The following is a 14,184-nucleotide window of genomic DNA, read 5'->3' on the forward strand; positions in this document are numbered from 1 at the left end:
TGACAGATGTTTTCATCGCACGTCAACGGAACGCAAGAGGTCAGGTCTATGGATTTGTATGCTTCTCTAATGTTAAGAAAAAAGGTTTTTGACAGCGACATGTGTCGTTGAGAAAAATGAAAAGTTGCTGCGAAATGTGCTTTTCCCAGCGAAAAAAATATCGCTGCATGTCGTTGGCATAAGTGCTGTTGCGAAAAGTTTTGCAACGACACCTGATGTCGCTGTGAAAACTAATGCTTTTGCAACGACAATTATTGTTGACTTATGTCACATGTCACAATGACTATACTCGTTGCGATAAAGTATTTTCTTCAACAACGAAAGTTGTTGTGATAAGTTCTTTTTTGCCAACAATACAAATTGCTACTATTTTTTATTAATGTCACAATGATTATTCGTTGCGATTAAGTATTTTCCGCAACAACTAAAGTTGTTGCGATAAGTTGTGTTTTGTCAACAATACAAATTGCTGCTATTTTCTATTAATCGCAACAGCCAGAGTAGTTGGTATAAATTACATTTCCCAACAACTTATGTCATTTAATAAAAATTATTATTTTTGACTTTTATTTTCTAATAAAATTAGTGTCAATCACATTTGTAATTTAAATCGTCATAACTATTCAAGAGTAAATTACATTAGAAGTCACAATATTTTTAATGTAAAAAATGAACAAGTTTAATGTAGATGCAAAGTACTATAACATTAAAAATATAAAATGCCATAAATTATCCTTAACACAAAAACTAATAATCATAAATGGTTTTCTCATAAAAAAGAAAAACTAAAAATTCCAAAAATTAACAAATATAACAAATAAAATTGTGGCTCCACAACAATATTAATTCTTCTTTTTTGTAGCTTTTCTTTGAATCTTTTTTTGTGAAGCAGTTGAATCATCCTTACTTGACCTGCAATTTCAACATAGTGGAATTAATATTTAATGTGTTTTTTCCTATACAATTAATGAATGGAAGAAAAACATAAAACAAATATCATATAGCATATGTTTCAAATGTGTCTGTCAAATTAGCAAAACCCAAAAAACAATAACAAGCTGAAGCATTAATCCACCAACTTCAGCATATATTCATTATGTGTATCTTAACCAAATCCAAACTTGTATTTAGCTATGTCAAACCAGCAAACAAAAATAACGTAGGAGTGCACAAACAAACACCAAGTTTTTAGATTCATTACAAAGCATAGTGTGTGATGCAGCATCCACAAATGCTTACTACATTATACTTCCAAAATAAGCCATTGATTCTTAGGAAAAAAGTACATGATACCACAACGATTCAACTTTGATAGTCCAACAAATTTACTTAACATTACACAGACTTGAATTTACTATTATTCAGTATAAGCTTCAACACTAACTATCCAACATAGATGTGTTCAATTCATAACATAACAGCATCACCATTTACCGAAATCTAGGCATTATGAACTATACCAAATATAACTTTTCAAATTTTAACTCACATAGATAGTTACAATAGCATCTAACTAAAATCATAAACCACACACTGTCAGACAATGGAAGCAAGTTTACGCATGCTTGCTCGGCACAAGCAGTTCCTACAGGGCAAGAGGGCAGTACACATAAAAGGCCAAAGCTAGTTGAGCAGAAAAACTAAACAGCAGAACACCACTAAAAACAAGGAAAACAGTGGCCAAAGTAATCACTACTGCACCATAACAATAACCACTACCACACCAAAATCAACATCACAGTTAAGCACAAAAACGAATTGCTAAAACGAATTCTCAATTAGAATATCTTCACAAATGCATCAAGTCGTGTCTCCACCAATCCATCTCAACTCAAAATAAAATTTGGACAAAATTGTATGCTAAAAGTCAAGAAAAATTACTTACAATTTCTCTGAAGTCGTGTTATTATCCTTGTGAACAAGTCCAAACATTATATTAAGTGCACTAGAAAATTGTCCACCGATACCCTGTAAAAATGTTCAAAATAACACCCATGACAAATTTAATAAAATAAACAAAGAGATTTTAATATATAATACAAAATTAAAAATTTATTATATTTTTGTACCAACTACGGTTATTCATATACTTACTTGGAAATTCATCATTTGACTAAACATATTTGCCATCTTTTCCTCAAATTGTTTCTCCATCTTTTCTTCTAGTTGCCTTTGACTCTCCAAATTTTGCTGTCATTTCTTCCCTCATGTTTCGCTCCTTTTCGAGTTGAGTCTCTACTTCTTTTAACTTCATCTCTATATCTTGTCTTTTTTCACACTCCTTTTCTAATTGTTCTTGCAAACCTGTGACAGACTTTCCCTTTTGGGGTTTAATTCCAGCTCCTAAGCCACGACAATATCCTGATCGCTCTCCCACAACTGCTTCAAAAGCAGTATTCGCAATGGCATCAGTGTCCCCATATCCAGCTTCTAAGTAAGCTGAAGAAGTTTCTTCAACCTTCATCTATTTAAAAATGTAAATTATAAATTAAAACTAGAATAAAAAATTAATCACAATTATATATGTTTAACAAATCAAAAAAGGATGTCATACATGAACTTCCTTAGAAGCATCATTTATCCATTCTCCATTGCTGTTTGTGTGAGTCATTCTCCATAAATCCTTATAGTTGGGCTCCTTTTTGGTTTCAGGATCTCTCTAAAAGCAAATTTTCATCATCACAAAATATAAATACATATAAGTTATCAAGTCAATGACAAATATACCAAAAAAAAAAAAAAGGAGATTCGATATTTTATATTTTACCGCGTCATAGCTAACAGCTTGAAATGACTTCCTTCCACATCTATGATTAATAACTTGTTTAGATTTATTTGATTTGTTCCTGTTACTAATTTCCTGTAAATAACACAAGTAGAAACATAGTAGATGTTTACGTATAGAATTAAATTACCTATATTTATATAGTAAATCTAACACAAACGTACCTTGAATTCAGGACTTGAAAAATAATCTACCAAGTACTTCCAGTCTTCGTCACTTAAATCATCTGGTTTATGTTCCAAAGCTATCTCATTTGTCTTGTATTGGCTAAAGTGTTTATGAAATCTGCATCTATGATTTCGATATAGTCTTTTAGCAGTATCAATAATAACATCTCTGTTATGCTTTGTATTATCAATATCAAAAGTATCCTGCACTCAACAATTAAAATGAAAACTATAGCGAGTACTCTGTAAAAGCAATCAAATAAAATAAAAAGGCACAGGATTATGATTTACCAAAACTTTTGCTACTATCTTGTTTTCTGTCTCTTGTGGAATTTTTCTCCATTTCTTGACATTAAAAGGTGCATTTTTTAGGACAACAATAGAGATCTCAGTCACAAAATTAGCAGCTCCTGATCCAACAGCTACCATTTTATCTGTCGGAATAACAACATGCAATTTTCCAGTAGCGCTTTTCTTTTTCTTTTTTGCAACACTTAAGCCAATAGTTCTTCCCCTTCCAACTTTCTGTGCATTAGAACATTCTATAACATTTTTAATCAAAAAAGAAAATGAAGAGAAGTATAATGTGAAATTTCATGAATAATAAAAATTAAAGTAAGAAAATCAATTAAGTACCTTCTTGATGTTGACTTGTATTGTTATTTGAAGAATTTGGAAGTTGTGTCTCTGAATCATGATTTGGGGGTGCCATAACTAAATAAAATAAATAACATTATATTAAATCATCAAATAATTATCACGAACAAAACCATATCAGCACAACTTGTCTATGAAGCAATTAACGACACATAGATATACAGACACCGAACACAACACTAAAGTTGATATTGCGACATCAATAATTTTTTTTTCATAACTGCAAAATTTATTCAACAGCACATCCAAGTAATGAAAAATACAAGCAGTGGTAATAGAGAAACAACAGGGGCAGAAAACAATCCCCCAAATAAATGAAACTGTGACAGTAACAAGTTATGGCCTTGTAATCTGATGAAACCCACTAAAATACACAACCATAGCTAAAACTAATCATTAGCCACCACTTAAATAACAGAACAGCTGCTGAAACCCAGGATTGCAGCCTAGTAACAGCTGAACATTCCACCAGAAGGAGCAAAAAACCGCAGGCCTTGCCGATTCACCGCATCAAGTTAACAAAAGCAGTAGCAGCGAACAACAGAAACTGCTAACAGACCCTGCAGAAATAAAACAGCAACAGCCCCCAATCCCTTGAACCAAACAAACCCCACTACACTCAAATAACTGCAATAGGCAATCCTTCAGACTCCACTACCTTAAAGGCAATCCCCCGGATCCCACAATTCATTCATATCCCCAATTCTTCCCCTTTTAGCAACATTCATGGTCAAACAAAAATAACCCTAGATTTTGATTGAATGAGAAAGCCAGCGGAAACAAATCATTGACAAACCCATAAACAACCCATTCATGCAGTCAAACATTTTACCAAAATTGATCAAAGGAAAAACGTAGCATGTAAATGATTCAAGAAATCAAACTATATTTCAGAGGCAACAAAATACTTACCTGGGGAAGAAATTTGAATTCTGAATGTGAAAGAAATTCGAATGGGAACTATGAATCTGCAAGAAATTGAAAGAGATTTGAAGGCTATTTATCTGAATCTGCAAAATACTTTAGCGTTGTTTGGTCTCTCTCATTACCTCCATATTGTGCAGAGTTTCTTGCTTTCATTGAAGAAACGTTAGTGGGTATATGTTTGAGTAGAAGGAGATAATGGGTATCAGTTACCGAAGAGTTAGAGAAAGTGCTCAATTATTTTAGCGCTAAACAATGCCGCCAATTTTTTGTTAAAAATTATAATTCTATTAAGTTTTTTTTGTTAAATAAGTTTATGGCTATTAGGTGTTTAAAAAGTGTCTGGGACACTCCTTAACATTTCTCATAGTCCTTTCTTTAAAATAAAAAAAAAAACATTTCTCATAGTCCCCAGGACACTTTTTAAGCATTTTTATTAAAGAAATTATTAAAAAAAAGGCTTTAATTTCCAATATAATAAATGCACAAACTTTCATAAAATCTTACCACTTTAAGTGTTTAAAAAGTGTCCCGGGAGCAATCGTTAACTTTTTCCATAGATGATATTTTGGTTACATAATATATATATATATATATATATATATATATATATATATATATATATATATATATATATATATATATATATATATATATATATATATATATATATATATTGGCTCCCAAATGTTTTTTATCACAATTTTTTCTTACTCCCTACTTTTAAATAAAATCATATGTATTTTTTGAAATTTTAAATTATTTTCTGGAGTTTTGTTTTGGATATTATAGATTTTTTTTGCATAAATTTAATTTTTTTAACAATGGATGAAATAAATATGATTTTTTCGGAGCAATTATTATGATATTCAACATTTTTATAAAACATCTTTATAATATATGAATGGTACATAAGAGTTTACTTAAAAACAAACAACAAAAGCCGTGATGAAGAACATTTAGAGGACCAAAACTTTGCTGAATTTTTTAAAGGAACTATAAATAGAATTTAAGATGTTTATAGGGAGCAAAACTTACTTAACCTCCTCTAAAAAAAAAACCTATTTAACCATTTTTTATTTAAGATATTTAAAGGAACTATAAATAGAATTTAATATATCTGTTTTTTTGAGAACCCAAATTAAAATAATTAAAAAATCCTTATGAAGTACAAGATGTGCCTAGAATGGATCAAAGTCAAGTAAAAAAACAAACAAAGGCAAAATTCGAAAGCAAAGCCAAAAGCATCACTCCGAAGTGGCATATACCTAATACAAAGTGACCTATTAAACCACTAATAATGAAAATCAAACATCAAACATCTTGAATTGCATTAATCAACGACCAATATCATAAGGATGAATTACATAAATCAACAACCATCAAAGATATGAAGATGCCAAATACTTTATTAAAATTACACTCCATAAATAGATAGATATTTAATTGATTACTCATTCCCATAGCCACGTGAATGCAACAACGAGACTAACAAAACAACTTCCCGATGAGTCAAATTATTCCACATGGTGGGAATCTGTTTATTAAAAAAAGCAAGAAGCGGCACTTGGAGGCACTGCTTTGTTTCAAATTATGTTGTTATGCAAATCGTTACCCATTTCCTCATTCTGATTGAGAATGCTATAAATACAATTTACACAATAGTCAACATCATGATCATGTTTCCGAATCCACTTATGCAAAACATTATCATGCAAGAAAAAAATGTTATCGAATAGAGAATCACACTGCACCACCTGCTCCTCTTCCCTAGCGAACAATCTCCGTCGCCACTTCCAACCCCTTCCATCAACCCTCCAACCTAACCTACTCATTTCAGCTACAATAAAAGAACTTCACAAAAGAACTTCCTAACCCTCCGGTGCCTAAATCTACTCCACAAAAGAACTTCACTAACCAAGGAACACTCCAAAAAGAGATACTTTTTGTGTTACCGACTTTACACCGCATTCCTTCCCAAAACTAAATAGCGTCAACCGCTCCCACTCCCTCATTAATATATCAATTTTTGCTTTTAGTATTTATAATACAAAAATCTTTTCTTCGATTTTAGTCATTGCAAATATACCTCATTTCGCTATTATGGTTTATGCTATTCATAATATTTGTTTGAAGAAATAAGTAATACATAAATCATGTCAATTGAAATTGTAATTGAGCAATACAAGATTTACAAAACAGATAATCCCGATAAAAAAAAATTATTGCGTAAAAAGATCTTTCCATATTATTGGATTTTTTTCACAAGTTTAATTTTTTTTAACAATGGATGGATTAAATATGAATTTTCATTAGAAAAATTGTTATAATATTCTAAACATCTTTATAAAATTTCTTTAAAAAATATGAATCGTACATGAGTTTACTTAAAAACAGAAAACAAAAGTCGTGATGAAAAACATTTAGATGACCAAAACTTGATGAATTTTTTAAAGGAACTATAGATAGCATTTAAGATTTTAATAAGGAGCAAACCTTACTTAACCTCCTTTAAAAAAAACCTACTTACCCATTTTTGATTTAAGATATTTAAACGAACTATAAATAGAATTTAATATATCTGTTTTTTCTAAGAACCCAAATTAAATATCAATCAAAAATCCCTAAGAAGTCCAAGATGTGCCTAGAATGGATCAAAGTCGAGTTAAAAAACAGAGACAAAATTCGAAAGCAAAGCCAAAAGTATCACTGCCGAGTGGCATACCCAACACAAAGTGTCTGATTATAAAAATCATTTCTTCGATTTGTATTTGCAAATATACCTCATTTTGTTTTTATGGTTTATGATATTCATAATATTTGTTTGACGAAATAAGCAATACATAAATCATGTCAACTGAAATTGTAATTAAGCAATACAAGATTTACAAAATAGATAATACCGAAAAAATTCTTTTATTGCGTAAAAATATCTTTTTATTCTGAGTCAGAATCTACATTCTCTAAGTAATCATCCTCATCCGTGGAATATTCAACTTCAAAATCATCACTATCAGAATCACTTGCATTTGCATTGACTGATTCTTTGGACTCTTCTTTGATAACAATATGTTCATCTAAGCATGTTCCACCAATATCATCTCTATTTAAAACATCTCCTTGGTCCATTAAAGATGCTTCTATTGCTATATCTGTATTGGTGAACTCATTCAACTGATATGCATCTGAGCCATCTTCTTCTTGTGGAAAATCAAAAAAATTTCTGGGTTTGACTTTTACCACTGTATACCAATTTTTATTGGCATTCTCCTTCACATAATAAACCAACTCAGCTTGAGAACCTAGGACAAATGGATCATTTGCGTAATATAACTTTGTGATATCGACACTAATAAATCCATACTCATCTTTTTTATATCCCCTGCCTTGATTTCGAACTTGAGAAGGAGCCTCGAACCAGTCACATTTAAATAATATCACAAAGTTATTATCTAAATATCTTATTTCGGTGATTTTTTGAATCATGCCATAATATTCAATATTTCCTGTCAACTCATCACCTTTCACCATCACACCACTATTTTGGGTTTTTAAGTGTTGTTCAACACTCTGTGTACGAAATTTGAAACCATTAAGAATGTACCCATTATGATTTAGTACCCGAGAATCTGGCCCTCTTGATAATGCAACTAGTTGGTCATTGATCCTTCCATCTTGTAATTGTTGTAATCGAATAACCTGCATAATATTGTTTAAAAAAATTCAATTGATAAAAGGATGTTTAAGTTAGCAATATAACATTAATGCCATCAAATTCTCATAATAGATGAATGTTACCTCATTTTCAAACCATTTGGGAAATTGCTCCATCCTCTTTTCAACATTTCTATTATTTTCATTTCTTACCTTCATCATGTGCTCCCTAGCGTTGTTAAAATATACAACTTAATTAGAAATACTATTAATTATAATTTTTATATTAATTAAAAATTAGAGTAAACATACTTACTCGATCCAAGGTCTAACTTCCTCGCAATTTTGTAATATGTAAAAATGAACTTGTTGAATTTCAGAAAGGCTCATATTTTCCCAAGAATCTCCTCCAATGTGCCGGCCATTGTTTTTAAACACGGATAAATTTGTGCAATCATCACTTACATAGTCCATATATCTATCTGGTCGATTTAATCTAGAATCCATATCAATCAAATATCTTGCACATAATAATGCCATACACTCTTCAGCTACATACCCTTCTGCTATGGAACCTTCTGGACGTGCTTTGTTACGCACATAATTTTTTAGTACTCGTAAAAATCTACAGGTAAATACATAATTATACATATACATACATACACACACACAGATATATTAAAATGCAGACATCAAAATGTTATGTAAACTAACCTTTCAACAGGATACATCCATCTATATTGAACTGGACCTCCGAGCTTTGCTTCATTTGCCAAATGAATCGATAAATGAACCATAACATCAAAAAAAGACGGTGGAAAAATGCGCTCTAGTTTACAAAGAGTCACTGCAATATTCTTTTCTAACCTCTCCAATTCATCCACTTTTAACTCTGTAGAGCACAACTCACCAAAGATAAAAGACAATTCAATTAATGGGTCACACGCATCTTTTGGAAGTAATCCTCTTATGGAAAGTGGAATGATTCTCTCAAGAAGGACATGGTAATCATGACTTTTAAGTCCTGAAATCTTGCATTCATTTACATTTACACGACGACTAATATTTGAGGCATAAGCATCGGGAAACCTGGTATCTTTCAACACTTGACAAAATTTAATCTTTTCTGCCGCTGACATTGTGTAACGTGCTGGGGGCATGGTATACTTATCTCCATTCCTAATAAGATGAAGTGGCTTCTTGAATCCCATGTGCTTCAAATCCATTCTAGACTTGAAAGTATCTTTTGTTTTGCCTTCAATATTCAACAATGTTCCAATAGCACTTTCACAAATATTTTTTTCTATGTGCATCACATCTAGATTGTGTCTTAACAATACAGTCCTCCAATAAGGTAATTCGAAAAATATACTTTTTTTCTTCCAATTATGCTTTTCCCCTTCCTCTCTCTTTCGTTTTTTTATAGTTTTACCAAAGATAACCGGCTGTATTTTTTCATGTTGTGCTATGACCTCCTCTCCAGTCAATGGTTGTGGTGCCTGTCTAACCTCCCTTGTATTATCAATTAGTGGCTGAAGGTAAACATCAATGTCATTTCCAGGACTATTTTTACCGGGAATAAGTAACGATAACATAAGATTGGGTTGTTTCATGCATAACCAAGGAGGTAAATTGTAAGGAACTAAAACCACAGGCCACATACTATAATTGGTGCTCATCATACCAAAAGGGTTAAAACCATCTGATGATAGGCCAAGTCTCACATTACGTGCATCTTTAGAGAAAGATCTATGTTGATCATCAAATCTTTTCCAAGTCAAAGAGTCAGCTGAGTGTCTTAAAACTCCATCATCAATTTTCTTCTTCTTATGCCAAGTCATGTCTTCTGCAATTTGTTTTGACATGAATAACCTTTGTAGTCTTGGTTTTATGGGAAAGTAGCGAAGTATCTTATTAGGGACATTTTTCTTCTTATCTTCCTGCCATCTACTTTTCTTACAAATAGGACACTCATTAAGATTTTCATAGTCTTCTCCTCTATACAAAATACAATCATTATCACAAGCATCTATCTTGACATAATCAAGTCCAAGATCCTTGATAATCTTTCTAACCTCATACGTTGAGTCAGGAAGCACATTACCTTCGGGAAAAGCTTCACCAATAGCTTTAGAAGTGAGTCAAGTGAGGTATTGCTCCATCCATACAGTCATTTCATTTGAAAAAGGCGTATAATAAAAGATAATTTGGAGAATTTTTTACAACCTGGATATAATGTTTGTTCAGCATCTTTTACCAATCCATAAAATCTTTTAGCTTCCTTATTTGGCTCTTCATTGCTATTACTAGATGTAGGATGATCAAACACATTTTCTCTATTTGCATTAAATGACTGATGCATGTCATAAAGCATGTTGAACGTCTGAGCATCATCGCTCCTTTCATGATCAGCACCATAGCCAATGTTATCTGCATCCTTCAAATCACTGTCACTTGATGAATCATCCGACGATTCTCCATGATACTCCCAATTATCATAACTTGGTTCAAATCCAAAATCAAGTAAATGACGATCCACTTCACTTCTTGTCTTAAATTTAATATTATTGCATCTACAACAAGGACACCTGATAGTGTTTGGAGGGTTGGGCCCAGAAAAAGCAAAGTCTAAAAAGTCATCCATTCCTTTTAAATACTCCGGTAAACTTCTATCTTTAAGGTTGATCCATCTTTTATTTTGTTTAGGCATTATCACACGATCCTGCGATTCAAAAATAAAATATGCACAACTTTAAAAATATGTGACAAATGAAACATTGACTATACAAAATATAATTCTCATAAGAATGTGACAAATTCACCATAAAAAAAATATAATTCTCAATCATAAAATATGCACAACATTAAAAATATGTGACAAATTCAATGCATTCAAAGCTTGTTTTTATTTCAATGCGTTATAAATCTAATGGAAACAAATCATAAATTTAACTTAAAATATTCAAAACTAATTCTCATAAAATAATTTGGGAGAAAATCTTAGATGGGAACGTAAGTAACATGTCAGCATTTACAAACAACCAATAAAAACATTACACCTCATTTAATTTATTAAAAAAAATTAAAAATAAAATAAAGATGAAACGTGTTCTCCGTATTGCTTGCTCTTCTTTCGCCATTATCTTGAGGAATTGTTTCTCCAACTGCAGAGTTTATATATGACCTTGAGGAGATTAATTCTCAAATTTTAACGTGTTGAATTCAATAGGTTCTGAAGTTAGCGACATAATAAGGTTTGATTTTAAGTAAAATCACTGAAGTCCTTCACACACATGGAAGTTCATGGTTACAAATCTGATGTAGTTTTTTTTCAGTTTTTTTCCTTCTTTTTGGTGATTAATCTGATTCAGTTTCTATTATGGCAATCCAGTCATAATTAATACATCATTTGTTTGTTTAAAATTGATTCATTTTTCTTCTTCACACACATGGAATGAATCCTTGGACAAAATACGTGCACCAAAACAATGTGGAAGGAGAGTAGTAATAAGGAGGTCACGTTTCATCTTTATTTTATTTTTAATTTTTTTTAATAAATTAAATGAGGTGTAATGTTTTTGTTGGTTGTTTGTAAATGCTGACATGTTACTTACGTTCCCATCTAAGAATTTCTCATAATTTGGTCCAAGAAAACGCAATACAACACTCAAGCGTATGAGCTAAAGGGCGGCCCAAGACAAAAAACCAACACCAACAATATAGCCTCATGAAAACAGGCCGTGCTGCCCAGCCAGAAAACACAATGCACCTCTAGCACGATTGCCAAGGGCACTACGCTGCCAAAACAGAAAAACAGAACCACAAAAGCCAAAACAGCAGCCCTTTAAACAGCCCTCTAAAAGCACACAACAACTCACTATATATACATATATAGTCCAGGAAATTAAATTAATAATCCAATCACCAATTATCTAATAATTGTCTACTTTTGATTCAAGCCTTCAAATGTAAGGATTATTCACATAATCTAATATTTGCTCATGAGATTTTAGTTATCGTACACAATCTAATATCTCTTCATCATAATCCAATCTACATCCCCTAACTAAGAACTTTAAGCCTAATTAAGGAACTCACCTCAAATTAGCTTCTCTTGATGTCTAAGGCCTCCAACTTCTACTTTTTTCTCTAAAACCTCCTTGCCTTTTCCAATTCCTTCTATACTGATCCCTGTCATCGCAATTTTCAGTTAATCCAACAAAAATTCAACACAAAATCATGAGATTTTGAGGGAAAAGTTGAGAGAGATATGGAAGGGAAGTGGCTCGACCACTTAAAGAAGAAAGGAAGAAAGAAAATTCTGCCACATGAGAGAAGAAAAGGGGATAGAAAAATTCCTTCAACTTACCCTTTGATTCCTTCAATTAGGTGGAGAAGAAGCTTGAATAAAAGACATGGAGAAATTTGAGTGAATGAATGGGTTGAGGGTTGGGGTTAGAGATGGCTGGCGAGAAAGAAGAGAAAGAGGGAGAAGTCTTAGTTCTTTTTCTTTTGTTTTTATGTCACGTGAAACTTTTTTTTCTCAATGTTTGTTGGCCAAATGGTGAATTTTAGTTTTTTTTCTTTTCTTCCTAATACTTGGTGTTCTTTGATTTTTTTTTTTTAATATTAATTAGTTGCAACATATGTAATGCGTGTCCTCCATATCCTTTTTTATAGAACAAAATTACAGTTTAAAACTAAGTGGCAATGAACAAGTCTACAAACTTGGATTCCTTAAAAAAATAAAAAAAAGTCTACAAATTCGGATAAACTTAATAGACTTTACAAAATTATATTATTTCCAACAATAATAATTGTTGTTGGGATAAGTTATTTTTTCCAGCGATAGCGAAATTGTTGTGAAAAAAAATACTTATTTTAGGAAAAACAAAACTTATTACAACGACTTAAATAAGTCGTTGCTGTATGCATATTAAAAAATTGTATTATTTCCAACGATAATATTTTTGTTGGGATAAGTCATTTTTCGCAGCGATAACAAAATTGTTGTGACAAAAATTAACTTATTACAACGACTTAAATAAGTCGTTGCTATATGCATATCAAAAAATTGTATTATTTCCAACGATAATAATTGTTGTTGGAATAAGTCATTTTTCCCAGCGATAACGAAATTGCTGTGAAAAAAAACAACTTAATACAACGACTTAAATAAGTCGTTGCTATAGGCATATTATTGACAACAAATTGATTGTCGCTGAGAAAAAGTCGCTGCTAAATATCTTATTTCTAGTAGTGAGAATTCGGATAAGTTATCTCTTGCTTTGAACAATGTTTGGTTTGGGCATTTAAGGGTTTGAGCTCGGGAGGCAAAGTTTGATAGGTTTGCGGCGAATGATAAGAAACCACTTATAGTTTCAAAGTCCGGTCATGGAAAGGTTGCGGGAACCAGAGGTAAGGATGTCGACGGAGGATCGTTAGGGGAGGGAGAAAAGAAAGTCAGGCTTGGTGAGGGAGATGTGGTGAAGGGAAGAGGAAGAAGAGGGGAGGGAGAAAAGAATGTGAGGATCGGTGAGGGAGAAGTAGAGAAGGGAAGGGGAAGAAGAGGGGAGGGAGAAAAAAGTGTGAGGATTGGGAATGTAGAAGTGAAGGTGCAGGATGTTGGAGGTGTTCGGAAGGAAGATAGGTGGGGGAGGGAGGTTTTTCCATCGCCGGTGCTGAAGGTAGGGAGTGATGACATGCTGTCATTACGTAATTTTTAGGACTTATTGTGACATTTTGATAGAGTTCTCATGCAAATTATACTGTTCTGGAGTGCAAAAAGCTGAAAAATTGAAGTCAGTCTGAAGCAAATCGCGCCACGCCAATTTCAAGCCTTGCCGCGATTTAAGAAGCGAAATTTCACATCTTCCTGTTTTGAGGAAATCGCGGCGCGCCATTATACAGCCGCGACGCGATTTTGCAACTTCAGGCCCAAAACTCTATAAATACTGCACTCTTTGGTGAGAACAAGGGTGACGATTTTGGAGAGCA

General features: G+C 32.3%; 2 pseudogenes across 2 annotated transcripts; both read right to left on the bottom strand.

The window, feature by feature from the left end:
- Positions 1 to 678: 678 nt before the first annotated feature.
- LOC146898324 (uncharacterized) lies at positions 679 to 4,624 on the bottom strand (annotated as a pseudogene). Its single transcript, XR_015021962.1, has 9 exons — positions 4,522 to 4,624; positions 3,589 to 3,666; positions 3,244 to 3,494; positions 2,950 to 3,156; positions 2,768 to 2,860; positions 2,555 to 2,659; positions 2,095 to 2,464; positions 1,886 to 1,968; positions 679 to 912 (listed from the first exon to the last, which is right to left on the bottom strand). The product of XR_015021962.1 is annotated as an uncharacterized LOC146898324 (transcript).
- A 2,843-nt stretch (positions 4,625 to 7,467) lies between these two features.
- LOC146898325 (uncharacterized) lies at positions 7,468 to 13,054 on the bottom strand (annotated as a pseudogene). Its single transcript, XR_015023129.1, has 5 exons — positions 12,286 to 13,054; positions 8,902 to 10,909; positions 8,504 to 8,812; positions 8,332 to 8,416; positions 7,468 to 8,232 (listed from the first exon to the last, which is right to left on the bottom strand). The product of XR_015023129.1 is annotated as an uncharacterized LOC146898325 (transcript).
- Positions 13,055 to 14,184: the final 1,130 nt, after the last annotated feature.

This window comes from Medicago sativa, chromosome 8 (genome assembly GCF_051527215.1).
Source record: "Medicago sativa cultivar Bolivia chromosome 8, Bolivia_mono, whole genome shotgun sequence".
Taxonomy (NCBI): domain Eukaryota; kingdom Viridiplantae; phylum Streptophyta; class Magnoliopsida; order Fabales; family Fabaceae; genus Medicago; species Medicago sativa.